Consider the following 22,795-nt stretch of genomic DNA (forward strand, 5'->3'; position numbering starts at 1 on the left):
TCTTGGCCAAATGTTCAGTCATCTATAGATACTGCTTTGAAATACCTCCTTGCTTCACTTAATTCCCAAAAAAATATATAGAATATCTGCAAAGCCAAATAAAGAATCAGGATAAAATATTCCAGGACCAGATTCCCTTTCTCCTACTGTAAAACAATTTACAGAACTTAAAAAGCAATGTTTTTTCAACAGTTTGACTACATTGATAGACTTTCAGGAAAACAGAACAAAACAAAACAAAAACAAAGTAAGGAAACAAACAGGACTGATCTTTCATTGGATTTAGAAAAACACTGCCCAAGAATGAAAGAAAAATATGTGGGAATTTTAAAATTACTCATATTTTTATGGCTCTGGTAGTAACTCTTGCTTCTGTTGCAAATTAATGCAAAAGCTTTATATGATATGGAAACTGCTTCAAAGGGAATTGCAATTCTACTCTAAAAGATTTCCTTTTCCTTCAAACACTCTTTAAGAAGAAAAATTGCCAGTTTCAGCATACTGGGTTCCTAATTTAGAGGCTGAATGTAAGGTAGGTAAATAGAATCAATAATGCCTGTCATGACTCAAAAACACGTGATGAAATCTGTCCTATTTTAATCTTTTTGTATCTAAAACATTTCCAGTCCCAAGGAGTCATGACAGCAGTAAATACATAATCTACATTCATGTCTTCTCTTCAATACTGTAACAGCCAAAGCCATACTGAAGAGAAATATTTTATTTAATTTTGAAGTGAGGTATCTTCTTTTAATGTTATATTTATTGAATACAGTGACTTAAAGGGAGAAATATGAAAGGTGTGATTTGAAGCCAGTGCTGGAGTTACCTGAACTGTGTTCAGTACAGAGGCTGATGGAAGAGCAGATGCTTTTAGAGTGTAATGTGGTATTTCAGACACCAGGGATGTCTCTGAGGTGTTACACTACAAAACCTGATATTCCACAGGTCTTGCTTCAACAACATGGTTTTTTTACATGTTTTGGTGTGTAGTACTGACAGTCAGGTCCTTCAGTGTTCTATGAAGGCATCAAATGAGTTAAAAAGGAATAAATTTTCTTCTTTTCATCTCCTGTGGGCATTATGAGGGTGCTATAGAAATGATCTTTCCATGGTGGATGAGAGGTGTCTCAACATGGATTAAGAAACTAACATGAACATTTTTTTTTAAAAAATCAAAAAACTTGAAGCTTGCATATACATTTCTAGTCATTTTTAAATACCTACTATTCTTTGAAAAACTCTTTCAGCTGGGAGTCTGAATTTTGCTGGATGAAATTTTTTTAAAAGTGGTGCTGAAGCATTTAGATTACTTTGACATTCTTCCAAATGCTAACCATAGACAAAAAAACATGGCCATAGTCCAAGTGAAATAAATTTCATCTTAGTCATTACTTTTCATTTGGATACAACACAGGACTCCATGGCAATGACAACAACATTATCAATGCCATATGACAGTTATCTTATAAGGCAGCACACATTCTTTTCCTGATACATTAAAAATTCTCACTGGGTTTTGTCTTCTTCCTAGGTGGCTAGGACAAAAAATAAATAATGATATAATATGTTATTGGACTATAAATGAAAATTTAAAAAAACAGGTTCTCAAAGACAGGAAATTTCAGTAAGTTCTCAAGAAAATCTACTTTGTATATTGAAATTCTGCCGTATTTTTATTTCTAACATATTTTTTAAGTATAAAAGATATATGTTTGATGCTTTGATTGTTTAGGTATGCAGCTGTGTATTGAATGGCTGGTAACTGATGCCATATTGGATGCAGTACTTCTGAAAAAACTATCTTGACATGTTTGACATAAATTAGTCATATAAAAAGCATCACTGCTAAACTGTCTGAACATAAAACAAAGTTCACTTAATATTGCTGAATGAGCTGATGAGGTGAAAGTCCTCTAGGTGACCTTAATCCATCAGTAAATGCAACTAGGGAGAGACTAGGCATGATGCAATATGCCCTTCAGATCAACAGAGTTTAATGAACCCAAAATAGGGGCTGGTGCTTCATTTTGAAAAAGGTGCAGTGACTTTAAACCCAGAGGGAATAGGTTTAAAAGATAAGCAAGAAATTCTCCTTTGTGAGGATGCTGAGGCCCTGGCAGAGGTTGCCTAAAGCATCTGTGGCAGCCCCATCCCTGGGAGTGTACAAGGTCAGGTTGGACAGGATTTGGAGAAACCTGGGATAGGCAAAGGTGACCTTGCCCATGGGATGGGATGGTCCCTTCCAACCCAAAGCATTCCATGACTCAATGATTATTTTTTTTTAAGTGCATTTTAATCAGTGGCAGTTCTTGAGTTCTGGCCACCTTGGATTTTTCACATTCTGTAGTACTTAACAATATGAAACTTTTTGTTAAATCTGTATTGATATATTTACTGAAAACTATATATTTGGATGTGTTACCAGGATAACCTGACAGAAATTCCTAAAAGGAGAAAAGTTCCATTTCATATCTGCAGCAAGAGGCTGTGTGAAAGGCTGTCTGAATCAGGTCAGGATCATAGGTGTGCAGATTTTAATAGTACTTTGCAAATTGAATGATATCTGTTAAGTCTGTCCACCTGGCAATTCAGAACCAATTCTTGACTCCTTCTCTGGGTTCTTTTTACACTCAGGCGAAGAGCTAGATACAGCAGGGCCATGTGCATCACCTGTTCCGACTTTTGGAATCTGTACTTTTAGAATGGTTGGGTTATTCTCTGAAAGTGTTTGTCTCTGTTGATTGCAGAAAGGATCTTCAAACAAAAGTTTTGCTTAGAAGCTTATTTTTAACCTTCCTGAATGTAATGGCATGAATTCCAACCTGGGTGTTTTAATATTGCTTTCCTGATAAGACAGAATTTTAAGACAATTTAAGATACTGTAAATAATGCAGTGAAAATGCTTTTTTAAAAGGCCCAAAGAACAGGCCATCTGATTTTTTTTCAAAACCACTTAGAGAGCTGAGACACATTCTACTTTGTAGGTCTGCCCTAATCCTAAGACTAGTTGCTACCTGCTGACCTAGCCACATTGGCTCATACTCAACTCCTTTTAAAACTTTTTGCAGCCAGAAAATCAGCTGGAATCATATATAAGCAAAACAACTCAAAATAACTAGAGGGTATTTTCAGACTATTAAAATCTGTTTTCCTTTATAGAAGATACTTCCTTTTCTTAAGTAGTTTTCTTAATGTTTTTATTGATTTATGTTCCCTTTCTACATTTTGTAGTGTACATTTCTAAAATTTCTGCTTACTTTTTTTTCTTTTTTTTTTTTTTTTTTGAGGGTTAATCACTTTAACAAGAGCTCATCAAGTCCTGAAACTAAATAATAGCAACTAAGTAATAGAAACTAAGTGATAGCAACTGGCTGCTGAACAGAATGAAAAGCCTGATTTTACCACACCTCACTGAACAATGTGTTACCTCTGGTCCATGTATCTAGTACCAGAAATCATTTTATTTTCTGCAAAATATGTCACACACATATTTAGTTTTCACAGGAGGCTGTTGCATAACAGCAGACAAGGCATATTCAGACAGCTAATGAAAGGAGTCATGCATTAATTCTGTTCTTTCTTTGCAATAGCAAGACTAACAACAGTTCTGGTCCAGGAAACATATAGCTGTGGGCAAAATTTCAAGTTAATGTACTCTTCAAAGAGGAACTGGGTTGCTTTTTTACCAGCTAAATTTGTCTGTCTGTGTATGACTCAATAGCTACCCTCCCAGGAAAGCAGCTCCTCATGTATAGCTGTTACACAGAAAACCTTTCTTGAGACAGGCAACTCAAAAGGCAGAGGTTAATCTTAAGACTAGGATAACCTAGTTAACCTAGAGACCTATGTGAATCTCTAATGCACCTTGATTTCTTTTCTTTTTTCTTTTTTTAAACTTTATTTTGTACATAGTAACAGGAGTAAAAGCTTGAAGGGATTTTCAAAGCTTTAACAAAAAAGAATTCGGCTCTTTGGCCTTCCTCAAGAAACACATTCTCATATGATTTGTCATGTCTAAAAATTTCACAAAAGGCATGGCATGGCCTTAAAGAACAAATTAGAAAGGAGACAGTTTGACTGACAAGAGGAAAGCAGCTTTTGTCTGCATGACCCATGTCAAGTATGGACAATGAGCCAATGTAAAGGTCAGTGTGAACAACAGCCATGGGGAATTCCAGCCTTCCAAAGACAAAGCACTGTGGCCAGTAGTTCTGAAGTCTGGAAAGACTGAAATGAATGAAATGCTTTATGAAACCTGCTTTATACTTAGCAAAGACTCAAGGGACTAACATATTTCAATGTATTTTCTGCAATTTTTTTTTTTTTTGAGTTTGCATCACTTGTGGAACTTTAGGTCAAAATATCCTTACTGACAAAATTATGTACTTAATTCTTATTTATGTGTAACTCAGATATCTTCTACAATGATCTTAATTTACATAAATGGATTAAAATTTCCCATAAATGTGTCACAACTGCTTGGCCACCCTTTAAGCCATCAATAATAGTGTTCTGAACTGCCTGGATAAGGAGTCAACTAGAAACCATTTTCTGTGGAATTCTGTGGAATTAAATGTGAACGCATTTATAGCTCAGAGTTAGATAAAAGATAATCCAAAGAAGAATTTTGTTTTCCTTAATTGTTTCATATGAAGAAAAAAATAGATTGGGGAAAATCAGGCTGTTTCAGTTATCTTTCAGATATCTGTGTGCCATGAAATGCAACTATCCTTTGTATGTGTGGTCACAAAATTTCACTTAAACACAGAAGTCTATAAAAAGCAAAATAATTTCTGATTAGCTTACTTGCCTCCAAAATTGTCACAGAATCACAGGTTGAACTGGGTTGGAAAATACACTTTTGAGATCAAGTCCAACCTATGATGTAGCACTTCCTCAACTAAATCATGGCACCAAATGCCATGTCCAGGCTTTGAAAAACATCCAGGAATGGTGACTCCATTACCTGCCTCGGCAGATGATTCCATTGCCCAGTCATATTTTCTGTGAAGAATTATTTTCCTGATGTCCAACCTAAATTTCTCTTGGCACAGATTGAGACTGTGTCCTCTCATTCTGTCAGTTGTGCCTGGAGAAAGAGACCAACCCCACCTGACTGCAACCTCCTTTCAGGGAGCTGTAGAGAGTGATGAGGTCACCTCTGAGTCCACTTTTCTCCAGGCTAGACATCCCCAGCTCCCTCAGTCATTCCTCACAGGGTTTGTGTTCCCAGCCCCTCACCAGCCTCGTTGCCTCCTCTGGACTCTCTCGAGAGTCTCAAGGTCCTTCCCAAACTGAGGGGCCAGAACTGGACACAGCACTCGGGGGGTGCCCTCACCAGTGCCGAGTACAGGGGAAGAATGAGCTCCCTGCTCCTGCTGACCACACTATTCCTGACACAGGCCAGGGAATGCTGGCCTTTTTGCCACCAGGGCACATGACAGGAAAAAAAAACCCAAAAAAAACCAAAACAAAAAAGATCCCAAAAACAAAACAAAAAACAACAAATAAAAAAAAACAGCAACCCAAACCCCAATGCCACATTTATTGCAGAAGCAGGATCCCCACATACCACTCCCCACAGCCCCTCAGCCTGTGGCTGTATGTCACTCACTTTTGTTGTATTCAACCAATTCAATGGTTGAATAAACTCTATTACTGCTTATCATAACTTCTGTGGCTGTGTCATCTCAAAGACAAACTTGGCAATGATCAGGTCCCTTGTGTGTTTGGTTCATTGGAAAGTGAATTGGAACATATGACCTCTCCCTGGAAGTACTCAAGATTCAATTTCAGACATAGCAGACAAGTGTAACAAATAATATCCCCAACTCATGATTTTATCTCTAATTATTTGCTTGCAGAGTGCAATAATTCATTGTGGACCCACATTTCAGTAGTAAATTAATACTCCCACACCCTATGCTGGCTCAGCTCTTGTGTCTATAAGTACAGAATTAAAGTTCTGACCCTCATCTTCAAATAAAATCCCACCCTACTCCCACTTCAGCAGCTTCTTCAAGAAGGTGAATTAATTATGTATTATTTTATGACAGAAGATGTAATCTGAGTTAAAGCCTGACAGTTGTCCCAAAGGGAAGTAAATATAAAAACAATCTTTCTGAGTTTTTCATATTTTGCACACTACTTTTTTTAGTTTTCTTTTTTTGCTTTAGATTTTACAGAATTTTTTTGCAGAAAATGTATATTGGATTCTTGAAGAGCAGCATAAAATAACAATAGTGAAAACAGATATTTCTGAAAGAACTTATAAAGTTGAAGTTTCTTTGCAGGTTGTAAACAACTTAAATATTGCATAGCATGTAAAAAGGCACAAAAAAGGAAATCAATTCCAAAACTGAAAATGAGAAAAACAAAATCCCAATAAACTAAATTAACAAAAATCAAGAAGGGCAAGTTGGTACTGGTGACCTTAGCTGACCTACATTAGAGGGTAATTACTACCCAATCAATAGTCCTTACGCATAACTATGGACATAAATGGTCAATGAAAAGTGATAAAGGATGGTGATCAATAAACATTACAGTCTGGCACACAGCTGTCCAAGAAGTTGGGGAAAAGTTATTACTTTTTTAATTTGGATTGCCAATATACCAATCAGGGTTCATCTAAGTTTGGGATTTGAGCATTTTCCATGATATACTATATCATTGTTCTGTTTTAAATCCTCCCCATAAAGCTGACTTAAATGACCTGGTTACAGCATGGCTCCTTAGTGACCAGCTTCAGTGCAATTCCATATTATTGGCCTATGAGCTGCCAACATTCCTCAAGAATGTCTACAAATATTGTCTTGCTGCTTGTGAAAATAGACATGCTCCTGATAGCAATTTTGAGATCAGAATCAAATCAAAATGTATCTTTGCTGGGACAATACAGAAGAAATAAGTAAGCCTCTGAGCCTAAGAGACTTTGTTGAGATGCTGAAACTCCTATTGATGGGTGATATACAATTTCAGGTGTCTAAGACAAACTCCAGTAAAATACCTGAAGAAGGAGCTTTTTTTAGTGGAATCCAAGCAATCTTGAATCTGGCCCTCGATGAAGATCCAAGGGTGAAAAAAAAGTTAATCTTTCTCCCTGATCACTGCTAGTGAATCAGTCATGGACAGTCATGTAGAGTTGCACAAAATATTTCAGAAAATATTCCTGATTTTTAATTTTTGCAGTCTAATTTACATTCACTGAGACACAGCAGTCAGTCAGCTATGTAATAATTTACTACAGATTTACACATATGCACTCCTCCTCCTACAGTCTGAGAATGCTGTCAAACATTATCCCCAGGACATGTTTTCTATAGACAGTACACGATCTTTTGTACAGGCACTACAAAAGCTATTCCTTGTGGCCCTGGCTAGGATCCACTCCTAAATGTATGGTTCATCCAAATCAAAAGTAGAACCCAAAATTATTCACATAGAAGGATTATGAGTTTGACAGTTTAGAGTGGATTGGATTAAGAAGCTTTCTCCACAAAGATGACAGACTTACTGTTTTAGAAATAAGGCAATCTGGCCAATGAATCTTTCTAAAAACTTCTCATGTACATTCTCTCAAAAGGATCTTAGATGAAGTTGATACACAGTTTTAAATCAATAGAATGTATACCCTTTTGATCTCCTCAAAAATGAATTTTTTGAAGAAATTTACCTATTCAAATAGTCACCACAAATAATACTATAAATAAAAATACAATTCTACTGCTAATACTGCTTTTAGATCTCATCCCTTTGGAAGCCTAGAGCATATTACCCTGATTCTTTAGTTCTATATATAACATATTCTGTATTCAAATTGCTGAATGTTGATCCACTGGTTTAGTTCCACGAGCTTCAGCAGGACTAATTACCTACTATGGAATAAGAATTACAATGTTCAAATACCAAACAAAGCTAAATAAATTTTCCTTCTTTCTCCCACCCTTTTTTTCTGTGCATATTTCACTAACCAGCAGGGCTGCTCAAGGCTGGTCAGAACAGATGTACTTGGATTTCAGAATATGACAACAACTTTGGTGATCACCCCTCCCTTCATCTGGGTTTCCCATGATTAATTTGTTATTATGAATAATGAGTTTACATGTGGATATGAAGCTCAGAGTGACACCAGCCTCTGAATCATTTTACCCTGGGGTAGAGCTATGGTCTCTTCCACTGTGACGCACATTGTCTAAATTGCTTAGACATGTTTATGCACAGCTAACGCATTGTGTTGTAAGGAATAATATTTTGGCTACACATAAATCTGCCTTTACACCTCATTCCATGCTAAATATGTTAGTGGGTTTTGCAGATGATTTGTTTGTACCTCAACACAGTGAACAATTGGCAGGGAGCATTGTGGGTGACTGATAGCATCCTTATAGCATTAGATTTGGATGAGTGTGGCCTTTGATCAAAACACATTAAATTTTCTGTGTGTGCTAGTCCCTGTTTTGGGATTGGCGAAAGAAATTATAGTATGCTTTCTTGGGAATGGATATAAGAATAACTACTTATGGTTCTCTTTGGAACAACCATATTCATGAAACTGTTTGACCACAATCTACAAACTTCAGTTCTTTGACTTTTATTTAATAAAACAGAACTTAATCCTGCAAAGCCAGCAGGACTGCTTCCAGCCTCATGCAGGCTAGCAAGTTTACACTGTCCACAAACAGGAAAAAAAAAAAATGGCAGAGATTTGTGTGAGAGTAACATACACATTTGATGGTAGCTCTAAAAGGAACATGTTTCCCTGAAGCATGGCAATTTCTTTGGAGCCAGTGAGCAGACTGGGGGGGGGTCTAGCTGCATTCTTCATCCCCCACTGTGAAAGTTCATGCCCTGTTCATTCCATGGCATTACATTACACCATGGCCTCAACTGTATCTGTTAACTAATATTAAATTTTATATATCCACATATGCATATGTTTATCTCTTTATATATAAATACTACATGTGTGTGTGTGTGTGTGTCTTTTATTTTTCAGCAGCAGCTTCAGCTATCGGCATCCTCAGACAAGAAGGTTCTGCATGCTGTTAATGTAGACTTGCAAAACCAGGTAAAGATGACCTTACCATCCTCCAAGAATTGGCAGACTCTTTGTCAGTAACAAAGTTCCAGATGTGGGTTTACTGAAGAGCCAAGGCTGTGATCTCCTCTATTGGCACTGACTGGTGTAGTGTGCTAACATTACTCTTCTGTGACTCTGCAATTTCAGAGTGTCCTCATTTTTACTGGGACAACTTTCCTCCCATCCTGTCCACTTAGCAGTTAACTTAGATCAAATTGAGATCTTCAATGTAAAGGCCGTTGTGATCAAACGTGACAACACCATGAGAAGGCATTATCTGGCAACATCTGTAATGTGTGACATAAGGAAATGTGTTTTCCTTCAGCATTTATGAAGTAAAATCTACCCTCCCTTCCCCACTTTCCACAGATCAAATATATGTGCCTAGCTGCAGATGAGTGATAGGGGAAAGCCAAAGTGTACAGACAGCTAAAATGTTCTAGCTCCTTTCTTCTTTTCTTCCTAATTACTGTAATTGGTTAATGTCCTGGGAGGTATCTTGGTAATAGAAGGAAAGAGGAAGGTGATAGCCCTCATGACATATGACATTATCTGAAAACTGTCAAATGACAATGTTTCTCTCAAGGAATAATACTCCCTTTATTTGTTAACATTTTCAATGCAAGAAACAAATGTTTTGTAGAGAAAAATCACCCTGGAGGTCAGAACTCATGCAAAGTAAAAGCAAACAGCTTTACAGGCCAAATGTTTTAACTGTGGTAAACACTTCTGTAATCATGACTTGCAGCATTATTTTTTTTTTTTTAATTTTTCAAGATTACTGCTCAGGGCATTGTCTTAGCATTGTCTGATCACAATGTGCACTTAGATGTGATCTAACTTTGTTCTTTGCTTCATTGCAGAGAGTCATCTTTGACTTTTATGCAAGGAAATAATACACTGAAGTCCTGTGTACCCCCTTGCATCCCAGGAAGAGTCAAACAAGTCACACACTATTGAAAGAGGTTAAATGTCCTCTGCAGAGTCATAATTCACCAAATATATCAGGCAATAAAATCCTGTGATAACTCACTTTTCATGACAAACCCTATAATGAGAAGTGAAAATGGGAAAAATTCATCTATTCACTTGACATAGATTGTAACTAGAAAGAGAAAAACTAGACCAGAATTAACTCATTCTTGCAACAACTACACAGATGCAAAGACTTTTCTCCTTGGTTGCCTTCTTGACTTTTTGATTTATTTACCTTTTTTTTTATTATTATTATTCTCAAATAGCTCTGTAGCAGCATTACTACAGAACAGTAGCTAAAAATGAATAAAAAGAAACATTTCAAAGTGCCTACCCAGCTAATGTTTATTTCCATTGAGCAGAAGAGCAATCCAGAATTCTATTGAATTTAAATGCATAATTAAACTACTGCCTAACAGTTTTTTCCCCCTTTAAAGAAACCTGACTTATTTAAGAGTTTATAACTCACTAAATCCACATAGGCTCAACTGTCACAAACACATAACTTCTCCCCATTTTATGTAGATACTGTAGGCACAGAGCACATGATACATTGAATAATGGAATGCAAGGTAGTAAGAAAATGAGGGAATTAGTCACACTCATCCTTAAAAGGTATTGTGCCATGATCCAAATGCCTATAGCCAGATCCTAATACTGGGTAGATGATGTAAATAAATATGCTAGAAACCAACAGATATGAATAATGCAAATTCTTCATATATTTGCAAGAAGCCATACAAAATGCTGTTGAAATAAGGCTGCTTCTGACACCTTTGCTGTATACAGAATTAAAAGACTCTCATGGGGGCTCTTAAATGACTGGAGGGGTTTTTGCACCTTTTTCTCTGTAAACAAGAAGGTCTAAAGGCCTGAGACAGCTCAGGAGAACAGAGCAAAATAGTACAGAGCATATCACAAAGATGTGGGGAGAAGAAGTGGCTCAGCTACATAAAATTATATGACAGCAGAAAGCTTAAAAATTATTGAGACTATGGCATGTCTGGCACGATTCTAGAAAACAACATCATGTAGTATCAAAGTGACCTCTGCCCATCCTGTCACACCACATCAGCTTGTCTTTTGTTACTATGTCTATTGACAGTGCATTCTCTGATGAAGCATGACATAGTATGGGGGACAATAAGAAATGAAAAGCTAACCTTTTGTGGCATGTATTGCATTAAAACACCAATAGTACATTTTGATCTCCTCGGAGGATCAGAATGAATGCCTCCCCTTGTGATACAGGAACACATGTTTACAGATTTGAGTTAAAATAGTTTTTCAAGGAAACAACCCAGTATCTTGTTATTTTGAATGAAAGTAAGATCCTCTTACACTGAGTATTATTTTCTGTCACAATATATGTCATTCTGTTCTCTTCCATGGTGTCAGTAGTGAGATCTGTTCCCTGTCTTGTCCCTTTTCAGGAGAGAATAGAAGTGATTTGGTATCTACTGTGCTGTGTACAGGAAAATTCTGAATGGAGACCACAGGAAAAGGTTTCCCACTCTCTGCAAAGTTGGACTGCTCAGAGAAGCTGAGCAATCCCCCCTCTACCTTTCACATCGAGTTAAACAAATGTCTTTATCTGGGAAGTTGTATGGATATGATTAAAAAAGCCCAAACAAAATGTAGAGGAAGCAATACAAAAAAAATGTCAGGAGAAGACTGGTGGCAAAGCAGCAATAAGGAGAATGAAAAAGTTTTCCTTGCTGGACAAAGAATGACAGAGAAGCATGTGATGGAAGTTGGAAACCATGGGAAAATGTGCTTGGAAGCAGGCAGTACAAACAAAAGTGCTGACGTGAAAAAATAAATCTAAAAAACAAGAGAATCAGAAAGACTGAAATATGCAGAAGAGAAAAGGGACTCATAGCCTGCAGCCCAGAGGTTCATATTTCAACTGCTACTTACACTTCATCATGTCTCTGTAACAGCAAGTAATACATTTTAATATATTCTTTTTAATTTCTCTATTTCTCAACTACGAAACAGAGCTCTGGGACAAAGTATTCTATCATTAAATACTTCATTTATTACTAGATTAATTTTTTTCAGGATTTTCCTGACAGTCTACAAGGAACTGATTGTGTTTTCTTCCATTCTTTTCTCAGGCATGACTAACCTTCAATGCTCTCCTTGTACTGCATACCTTATTATTTAGTATACCACCAACATATTTTTTGTGTGTTTCTGAGAAACATGGAGCCTACAATTTTATCATAAATCTTAAGTGGCCCCAAATAAGGCATTTCTGAAAAGTCTGATCATTTGCAAAGGCAATGATACAGCTTCTAATATCTGATCTCTCTTTGCATTTGTTATTTGAACAATTAAATTTATTTAATGTTATCACAGACAGAAATTTATACAAATATGAGTGGTAGGAAGAACAAGATGCAGGAAGAACAATTTCTCACTTTGAAAAGGCAAACAGAAAAAAACAAATTAAATTAGTATAATTATTGTGTAAAAATATCCCTTTAACCTAAAAAGAGTTTTAACGGGCTCCTATGAGAAAAACTCCCTGAGGACTGGTACGCAGAATAATTCACTTCTGACCAGAAGCAGTTTGAGGGTTAGATTTGTCCTAAAAGCAAGGTCATTATCTGTTTTGCTGGTGTCCCTGGGCTGTGCTGGTGGGCACTGTTGGAGAGCGTGGTCTGCCCTGCAAGTTCACATCATCCAGGCTGCGCCACAAGGAGAAGCAGCTGACAATGTCTGATAGAAAGGCTCTTGTCTTGCAATGCAGAAACAACCACCCCAAATCCTCAGTTACCTCCAGAGCTGGAAAGAGCATGGCTCTATCTGGTTCTGAGCACAGGGTAGTTAAGCAAGACTAATTAGTGCTTTGAGCAGTGTCTTACAGAAGAGGCTAAACTGTTTCTGGACTACAAATTATCCCTATATTTCTCATTTGTACAATTTCTGTTATTTTATGTGAGGTCTGGGATCTCTATAGCGTACCATGGCGAGATTCATACAGTTATCCTTGCCATGATTTTTTTTTTCCTACCAGTATTTAAAGTAAATTAAGAAGGAATTAATGTAAAATTGTGTATCTATACATTTTACAGTATATGTAGAGTTAGCATTATCTTGCATATATCCTTCTTCAGGCAAATTTCCAAACTGCATTAACTAAAACTGTCATCTTATATATAAAACATTTTTCAGATGTTCTTTCATATTTGCAGCATGAGGCAAACTATTCATCAAACCAAAAATGGATCCCTTTCATTTCAACAGAATTGATGTTCATTTCTTTTTAATGGACTGGCTGAATAACCCATATAATCATTTTTAAGAAATGGAATTTTGTAAATTGTTTTCCACTAAGGTTTCGGTTCAGGTGGTAGATTTATTAATCTTATATTTTTTTTTTGATGAAAGATTTTTTTTTTCATTAATTAATTAGCATTTAATAATTCATTAATATGACGAAGGCAGATATTAGATAAAATTGTTGTTTCTCCAATTATGGAATTAGTTATAATTCAGAATTATATTCACCTTTACTTTCTGGACTCTATAATTCTTCATAAAGGAAACAAAGACATGCTGTTAAACTGCAATACATTTGGTCATGTATTTTGCCAAGCTATAACTTGAGTTCCTTAATTTTATTTTTTGTTTTGTGAATCAATCTTCTCTACATGAACAAGTGATGGTGGCAAAAAAAATAAATATCAGTCACTGAAAAAAAAATTACTATTGAGTATGAGAGCACACTTTTGGCACTGTTTTCCCTTAGAGCAAGGCTCTTTTACTTTCCATTTCAAAGCAGGATGATGTGAACTATTACAATCACTCATTTTGAAGACATAAGAAGAGGAGAAGAAAAGAACACACTGTATGAGTTCAATTCCCCTTACCCCCATCATTTCTAAAAGGTATCCTGAGTTTTGAGGTAGATCACCACATTTTTCCCCCCAACATTCAGACCTTCATGCAGCTTTGCTTTTGAAATTGAAGAATCATTGTTTTAGTAATGCTGTCTTCAATGGCTTCAGTGTAATGGCTTCAAACTGACAGGGGCAGGGACAGATGAGAAGAAATTCTACCCTGTGAGGGTGGGGAGAGCCCAGGGTGCCCAGAGGAGCTGGGGCTGCCCCTGGATCCCTGGAAATGTCCAAGGCCAGGTTGGACACCTGGGAGGGTGGAAGGTGTCCCTGCCCATGGCAGGGTGCTGGCATGGGATGATCTTTAAGGTCCCTTCCAACCCAAACTGTTATAGGATTTTGTGTGAAATGGTAGCTCCTTCTTAGCATGAACAAAGACGCTCCAATAACTACTATGTTTTCACAAAATACACTGAGTTAAAAACATACAAAAGTAAATAAACCCACATTGAGTGAAAGAATTGGAGAACAGCCAATATCTAAAACTTTCAATAATTAATCCTAGCTGCAAGTGATTTTCTGGCCCTAGCCCAAGCCCATACGTTTTATTACCTTGGGCCCTCTAAGTACATGCAATATGCTCTGCATGTTATTTCAGTCCACATTAAGTTGTTTAACATGTGATGAAGAATTATTATAAATTTGAAGTTATGAGAGAGGGATGGGGGAAAAAAAAATTCCTGGGTCTGCTGAGCAGGTGAGAAAGTAGAAATGAAACTATAACAACCCTATATAAATAGTTAACCAAAATATCACAGTTTCTCTGCACAGGGTTTTTTATTTTTTGTTTTTTTCTGTTAATACACCTCTTATTAATAGATTAATAATCTACCTTTTTTCTACAAAATCCCTTTACAATCTCTTCCTTTAAATACAGCTGGAATAATTCCCTCTGTTTTTCCATTCCTTGTTTCCTCCATATTAGGATAACAAAGCAACGCTATGGCTTGCCTCAAGCAGCAAAAGCTGGGACAGACAGGGTGTAGATGCCCTGTGGGCACAGTGATTTTTGAAAACACAGTTTAGTTCTGAGGCACATGTTTTGCATCATTAGGAAGTGGTGCTTGGGTGGCATTATCTAATCAATGTCCCAGTCTAAAATGTAATTAGTCTTAGGAATGAAAGAAGCAAACTCAAGCCATCAAAAAAGCCAATCAGCCAAGATATCATTTCTGTAAAACTACTAAATAGATGATTGTTTTCATTCTATATGAAAGTTTTAGATAAACCATGGACTTTAGGTGCTCCCAGGAGATCATTTTATTCTTTTTGAAAAAAACATTTCTCTTTTGTATATTTTAACAATAATGATGAAAGCTGTCAGGTGGACAGGGCTGGAATCTGATTTTCTTCTTTCCATACTAATCTCCCATTAGCTTTTGTTCCACCAAAGTCAGTGGATTTATTCCCAAGAATTCCTGAGAGAAGGATCAGGCCCTTCAATTTTTGCACCAGTAAATGATATCCAGTGGAATTTTCTCCCTCTCCTTTCAGTGCTGCAAGTTAGTGAATATCTGCTGAATAACTATGCTGTTTATACTTCTGTTTGTTTACAAATCTCTGGTCTCTTAAATTCCCAGGGGATTAATGAACTTGGGAGGGTGACTTCTACACAAAGTGCTCTCACTCTAAAAAATATATGACTTATAAAAAAGTAAAATAAAATATATAGTAAACTATTTAAATATATTACTAAATATTTTATTTAAAATATATTACAGAATATATAACTTTGGCTTCCAAATAAATTTCCATAGCAATGTTTTTTTCTGGTAAAATCTGTTCATGGAAATCCAATTCCTCAAAATGCTATGAATAGAATTATTTTCACTTATATGGTACTGTCATCCTGTTTCATGTTGGTTAGTGAAGCAATGTAAGATTCTTCCTTTTTGTGGCATTAGAGATTTCCATGGTCTCAAAATGCCCTTTGAAAGGACATTATAGATTTCAGTCTAAACTTGACGTGGTGCAAAAAGAATCTCATCACAATCGGCTCCATAGATCATGCCATAATTAACCAATTGTTATAACATAGTTGGGCTTGACTGAAGATTTTTCCTGACAGGCACAGGGTGTGATGAAAGTCACTGGAATTCCTTTCATTTACTTTGATGAGCTTTCTGCCAAGTTCATAATATTTACAGTGTTTGAAATGGCATTATTCAGTCATAACTATAGCTGGCCAGACTATATTACTTTCATTTCCAAACAAATTTTCAAAACAATGCTTTTTGGTAAATGCTGCTAATTGAAAATCCAATTTTCCCAAGTACTCTAAATAGAATTATTTTCACTTTCTGGTGGAAAATTTTGTAGTAATATTGTGAAAGGAGTTGAAAAGTCTTTAAAAAAAATTCATGCAAATCTCAGTGGGTGTAAAAATATCCAGCTTAAGTAGAAATATTCCAGCCATACCTACCCATTCCAATAGTCAGCAAACTACCAAATAAACATATCAGCAGGATATGGTCCCAGGTGAATTATTTATAGCCAAGGGAACAGTAGTTGTAGGGTTAGACAGCTTTTACAGTGATCCCTGAGCTTTTTACTAATTGCTTGGCCTATTTCACATGAACAGACAATAGTGTTTTTCTGGCAGTCACTCCCTACAGATGTCCTTTTGTCTCAAAACATCTGCAGTTGCAAAGGAATCCAGTCATGGGCCTGTGTAGGTGCAAAGATAGCAGGAGTGGTTAATGGGATTTTCAATTTGCTTTTCAATATTTGCTTTTTTCACCTTAGGAATTTGAATAATTGAAAAAAGTTTTGTGAATTACAAGTCCCATCGAAACCCCTGTATACAGTAATCATTTAATTATTCCAGTCTTTCTACTCTTATCTCAGATGCAGTAATTGGAATTTCTTTTGCACCCTGTATGCTGATTACATTTCTAAGAGAAGGAAAACCTCTTTATTTCATATTTCTTTTCTGTTCTTTTCCATTATTCTTTTTTATCAAAGGGAAGAATAGTTGGAATCTGCCTGAACATTTCAGAACCACTAACCCATATCACTTCCCATAAGGTAAAATGTCCAGGCTATTCATCCAAACAGCAACTATCCACAAATGTGGAAGGAGAAATCCTTCTATTGCCTGATTTCTGAGGAGCAGGGAATTCAGTGTCACAGAGTGGATTGTTGTTTTTTTGTTTTTTTTTTTTTTCTTTTGTTTCTCATTTGTTTTTGTGGGTTTTGTTTTGCTTTTTGTTTGTTTGGTTTGGTTTTTTGTTTTGCTATTGTTGTTGTTGTTGTTTGTTGTTGCACTGATATGATCTTCAGCTGGCAAACATTGTACACATATGACAAAGAGTGACAGGTCGATCATATCCTTTGGGCTGAAGGACAGAGGCTGAGACTAAATGTTGGTACTTCTCAGAAGAGTGTGCTTTCACATCTTTGCAAAAATGCACTGCACCTTACACTTTACAGCATGTCTGGAACAAATAAACAACTACAGGTGAATAAGGTGCTCAAAAATTCATCTTTACCATGAGCTATTCTGTAAAACACTAGATGCATACCACTCTGATGAGTTGGCATCCCTTTCATGTACAGTCATCTTCCATTAGTTTTAGAGTTCTGGCTTGAGTTATAAAGGAAAAGTTGGTTTTTAAATGAGATAGACATGGGAAAGGAAAGATAGAGAGAGATAGAGAGATAGAGAGATAGAGAGATAGAGAGATAGAGAGATAGAGAGAGAGAGAGAGAGAGAGATAGATAGATAGATAGATAGATAGATAGATAGATAGATAGATAGATAGATAATAGACAGACAGATAGATAGACAGATAGACAGATACAAGAGAGTTGGAGAGGGACTTTGTACATGGATCTGGAGTGACAGAACAAGGGGGAAAGCTTCCCACATACAAAGCACAGGTTTGGATAAGATATTGGGAAAATTTCTTGGCTGTAAGGGTGGTAAGGCATAGGTAGATCTGTCCCTTCCATGGAAGCACTCAAAGCCAGTCTGGGGCTTGGAGCAAGCTGGTCTAGAGGGATGTGGCCCTGCCCATGGCCTGAGGGTGGGATGAAATGATCTCTAAGGTCCTTCCAACTCCAATCATCCCACAATCATAAGATAAGAGAGAGATGAAAAAGGTGGTTTTTGATTGCTGTTGCAGAGTAATATTAGCAACACTGTTCATGGAACAGCCTAGAAACCTCTGCCACGTACAATGAACCTCTGAATGTCAGTGCCATCACAAAATCTAAGATAGAATGGAATTGCATCCCCATTTTTCTACCTGATTTGCAGCTGTCTTATACTTTGCTAACCAAGAAACCTGTCTAGAAAAGCCCAGGTGTTTATGGGCCCAGTGTTGGACCAAATCCCTGGTTGTGCCATCTGGAATTCCTGCACCCAGAGACTGTTGCCTGCTGTCTTAGTACACAGTGAGAAGAGCCAGTGTGTTCAGAAAAAAAAAACATCCACAGTGGCCACATAAAGCAGATAGTCTTGTTAAGACTAGCAAAGTGAACATGTGTGCTTTTATTTTAAAATTGTTATTTTGCAAGAAATGTTAACTTCACCAGCTGATTGAGGGAGGGAAAAAGCTATAAAATGAAGCCCTATCTATAGGGCTGACTAATAAAAAGATGAAATTATACTTGACATTCAAAAACAGTAAGAGTAGCCAGATGAGGGTTGAATATATTATCCTAAAATATCATGAGCTGCTATTTTTTTGTGAAAATTAAAACCCTAAATGAAAAACAAAATTAAAAAAAAAAAAAGGAAATCACTTTGCCAAAATTATAAGATATGGCCTTGATCTCCCAGTGGCTCTCCCTGGAGGATGACCCCTTTTTGTGAAAATTATGGATACAAAGCCAAAACCTGTCTAGAGTTTATATCATTAATTTTGATATGGGAGAAATAAGAATAGTAAAATAACATCTCCCAGATAACAGCATAGAATTTTTTCCAAGTACTACCACTACTACTACTACTACTACTACTACTGCTACTGCTACTAAGACTACTACTACCTCTACCTCTATATATTTATTTTTCTGTAAGCTTTTCTCTTGATTCACAAATTTTATATTTTTGAATTATAATTTCTGAATATTTGTGCATCTATATTTAATTTAATTTTTTTTGATTTTTGATTTTTGATTCAGATTTATCAGACTCTCTTAAAACTTAGCAACTCTTGGTAAAAACTCATGAGAGTATAGTGAACATTAAATACAGATTATCTATTTCCCACATCTAGGTCTACCCAACAATGCCTGAAGCAAGAAATTAATATCAATATCTTTAGCTATAAAAATTCAATTAGAAACACCCTGAATAACAGCTAGCTGTAAAACATTGTAAAATGAAACAGCTACAGAAGTTTGCAAAATTGAGATCCTGAAATAATCAGAACGAAGGAAAAAAAAAATATTTTCATTTCTCAGGTGTTTTGGTGAGCAGAAAACTCATCGGTGCTTGGAGCACGGGTCAGTTTTAGAGATTAGTTATTACTTTTCTTTCAATATTCAAATATGAAAAATATCAGAAAAAAAATACCCAAACAAACATTAAATGAGTCCAGACACGGTACTGCAGCATTCTCTGTCTGGAGCAAACTGCTGGTAACAAATGATAAATCAACAAAACCCCACTCTCATCTCTGAATTATTGAGCTCAGAACTAAAACCTTTGAGAGTATTTAACAATCTACCATTTTCCTTAGAAAAGTATCTCATAATGTGTTATGATCTTTCCTATATATTTTAATTATTTTAACTTTTTAAATAGACTTTTGAGTAATAACTCCTAACATTCACCACAGAAGGTAACTAAATCTTTAATGGGCTCCTGGTGAAACGAGTTTAATGCTGCAATTTAATTTAGTTTTATGCAAATAAAGGAAAAAAGGAAATCAGAAAAGAGCTTTTCTTCCATAATATCAAAAATTGTTTCAGTATTTTCACAGATTTGCAGAATCACAGAACATCCTGAATTGAAAGTGACCCATCAGAATCACTGAGTCCAACCCCTGGCCCTTTCCAAGTTACCCAAGAATGTACATTATAAAAGCCTTTCTCCCCATCCCCCCAGTTTATTTCTGCTCAGCTTCATCTCCAATTGGCCACACAGATTTTCTACCTGCAGTGGCAAGAGGCATCTCTGTGTTCCTCCCACACCACCTGACATTGCTTCTTTAGAGCACACACTTCCTTATTTTGCTTTAACTCCAAAAGAATTTCCTGCTTATCCAAACTAGCCTTCTGCCTTGTCTGCTTGACTTCCAACATTTTGGAATTGCTTGCTCCCGTGCCTTTATGAAGTCATCCCAGCACCTTTAAAAGCAATTCCTCAGGGGACCTTACTCAGTAGTTCCTTGTGCAGCCTGAAGTTATTACAAAACTGAACACATAAATTTTGGCAACTTTGTTTCCTAGGTCATCAATTGATGTAGCTTTAGTCAATTAATTTTTAGATTTTAAAATATTTTCGTTTATTTTATATACAATTATTGTTCAGGCATACAGAACCTTCTTTCTAGTCTCTTTTCCTTAAGTACAGACAACATGTTCGATATCTGTTTGAAGATATTTACTAAGAACTGCTTTGGGCCTGCTATTCCATCTTCCACTTCATTCTGAAATCTATGGTGTAGATTGTCCAATTCTTCTGATTCTGAAGGATATTTTACTTTGGAGATTTAATTCTAAGTTTGACTGTGACAATTTTAATCTCCCCTCCATCAACTCCTGCACACATTTATCATTTTCAATACCAATTCCTTTAAAACACAAGCAAAGTAAACTTAAGCTTTGGGACCACAATTCAGCAACATGTTGTGTAAGCCAGTCTCCCAGAATGATGGATCCCAGTCCCTCCCATCACATTTTTTTCCCCAGTTACCTTAGATTATTATTTTTGTGCTGTTTATGTTAATCTATATTTTTAAGATGGATTTTGTCATTGTTCTTCCTCTATTTGCTTCTTGACAACAGATCCTCATTACTGAATTAAATAGGAGTACCCCTTCTTCCACCCCAGCCCCAAGTGACCTCTGTCACTTCTTTTTGAACCTGAACAAATACCAAATTTCCCCACCTCTTTTAACCAGCTACATTTCTGGTTTCACACTTTGACTATTGAGATAGTTGTGAGGAAAGAGGTAAATCCGTATGTCAGATGGCAAAGCCTAGCAGAAACACTATAGATGCAGATGAAACATGTTTATTTAGCCTCTCACTGGTGAGGGCAAGCACTTATTTTCCTAGCAGCTAACTAGGTTTTTCAAATCACTCTAGCTGCAGCTGAATCTCAAGGATTTCTCTGCCCAAGACATAAGTGGTGACCCATTGAGTGTACAATCATCTGTGACAGCTGTGTTTCAAAGGCTTCACGGCCCATCTCACGTGCTACATTTAAAAGATTAAACTACCTGTTAAGCAAACTTGTGCAAATTCTGATGGGCCATGCACACTATTCATTGGGGAAATCAGGGACAAGCTTTTAGAGCTGGAACTCATGTTCCCATTTCATGCTTATGATGCAGTAAACTTTAGCATGAAGCCATCAAATGTCATGCTCTGATGTGTAAGAGTTTTTCTTTCAACAGAGATTGCTCTGGACCTGCTTTCTAGCCCATGACATCACTTTCTCAGATGTCCTCAATCTCTGACATTATACCCAACAAGTTTGTGACACAGGTTTATAATTTCTGAAAGAAATCTGAAAAACAGCTGTGGTTGGTAATTTTAATTCTTAATTGCAATAAGGATTTTTAAACCACCCCTGAGTTTCTCTCCAGGTACAAGAAACCTTACACAAAAAGCTCCTTAGGTCCTGGAATATCATTTTTGAGGATCTAAAATTAAAATATCTTGTTGCATCCCAAGATCAAGATTATTTCTCTTCAAACTACTTTTTCTAAGATAAAAATCAAATAGAATCTATTTTTAAAATCAAATAAGGCAAAACATTGACAAAACAAAGCATTTAACTGATCATAAATTGCTCCTCTTATGCTGAGAATGAGCCACATGAGGCAGATGGTGAACATTTTGCTTACTGTACTACAGGAAACCACTCAGACAATGCACCAGTAAGAGTCAGATTAATACGTACTTTGAAAGGAATGAAATTAAATAACTTAATAAATTAAATAAATAAATTATTATTATTGAAAAAACCCATTTCCTATTCTTACTGAAGAGCATGTAAATCTTCAGATTTCTAAAATAGTTATTATGGGGCTTATCACAAGGCTGAGGATATATCCTGGTAAAAGATCAAAGCCTGTAACCTTTTTCCCCCTGTAAAAATCATGAGATTTTGAGGACTTCTGAATTAAGCAGAAAATAAAAAAATAAAAAAAAATCAGAATCTGCATACAGATCATCCACATTTTGTACAGTTATCTCATGACTACCAGCAACAAAGGAGGTAAGTGGGAGGTTGATACAACTCTGATGTCTTCACAGCTTGTACTATTTTGGGAGTGCCATAAAACAGTTTTCACTTTGGTTAGATTGCCTCTTTAATATATAATTTTTGTTGAATATGATCTTGAAACAATCTATTAGTTTGAGGTCACTCTAAATAATTTACCTTCAATTTGGGCACTGAATAAAAAAAAAGTCATTATTGTTTCTTGCTCAGCATCATGAACAGTTCAGAGAGGAGCAAACTCTTCTTCACAATGGAGGATTTAGCTGGTTAAAAGCCTAAAATTAGAACCCCACACAAACCACATTTTTTAAAAGTCACTTTAAATATTAACAGAAAAACCTGATGTTGTTTCCTGCTTGACCCACAAGACTTACTAGTTCTATTAGATAATTTCCTCACTGTAGTTTTGAATTTTTTCAC

The 22,795-nt window shown here is 36.2% G+C and overlaps 1 protein-coding gene and 1 long non-coding RNA gene across 2 annotated transcripts in view; one reads left to right on the forward strand and one right to left on the reverse strand.

Annotated features, from left to right (window-relative positions):
• LOC147648614 (uncharacterized) overlaps window positions 1-13,774 on the forward strand; it is a 28,751-nt gene extending 14,977 nt beyond the window's left edge. Inside the window, exons 2-3 of the long non-coding RNA XR_015280448.1 lie at window positions 9,002-9,073; window positions 11,494-13,774. This is a non-coding gene — a long non-coding RNA (uncharacterized LOC147648614). The remainder of the gene's footprint in view (window positions 1-9,001; window positions 9,074-11,493) is intronic.
• The window catches only part of RIT2 (Ras like without CAAX 2), a 177,170-nt gene that overhangs the window by 41,997 nt on the left and 112,378 nt on the right, over window positions 1-22,795 (reverse strand). The window lies entirely within an intron of this gene.

This window comes from Cyanistes caeruleus, chromosome Z (genome assembly GCF_971803275.1).
Source record: "Cyanistes caeruleus chromosome Z, bCyaCae1.hap1.1, whole genome shotgun sequence".
Taxonomy (NCBI): Eukaryota; Metazoa; Chordata; class Aves; order Passeriformes; family Paridae; genus Cyanistes; species Cyanistes caeruleus.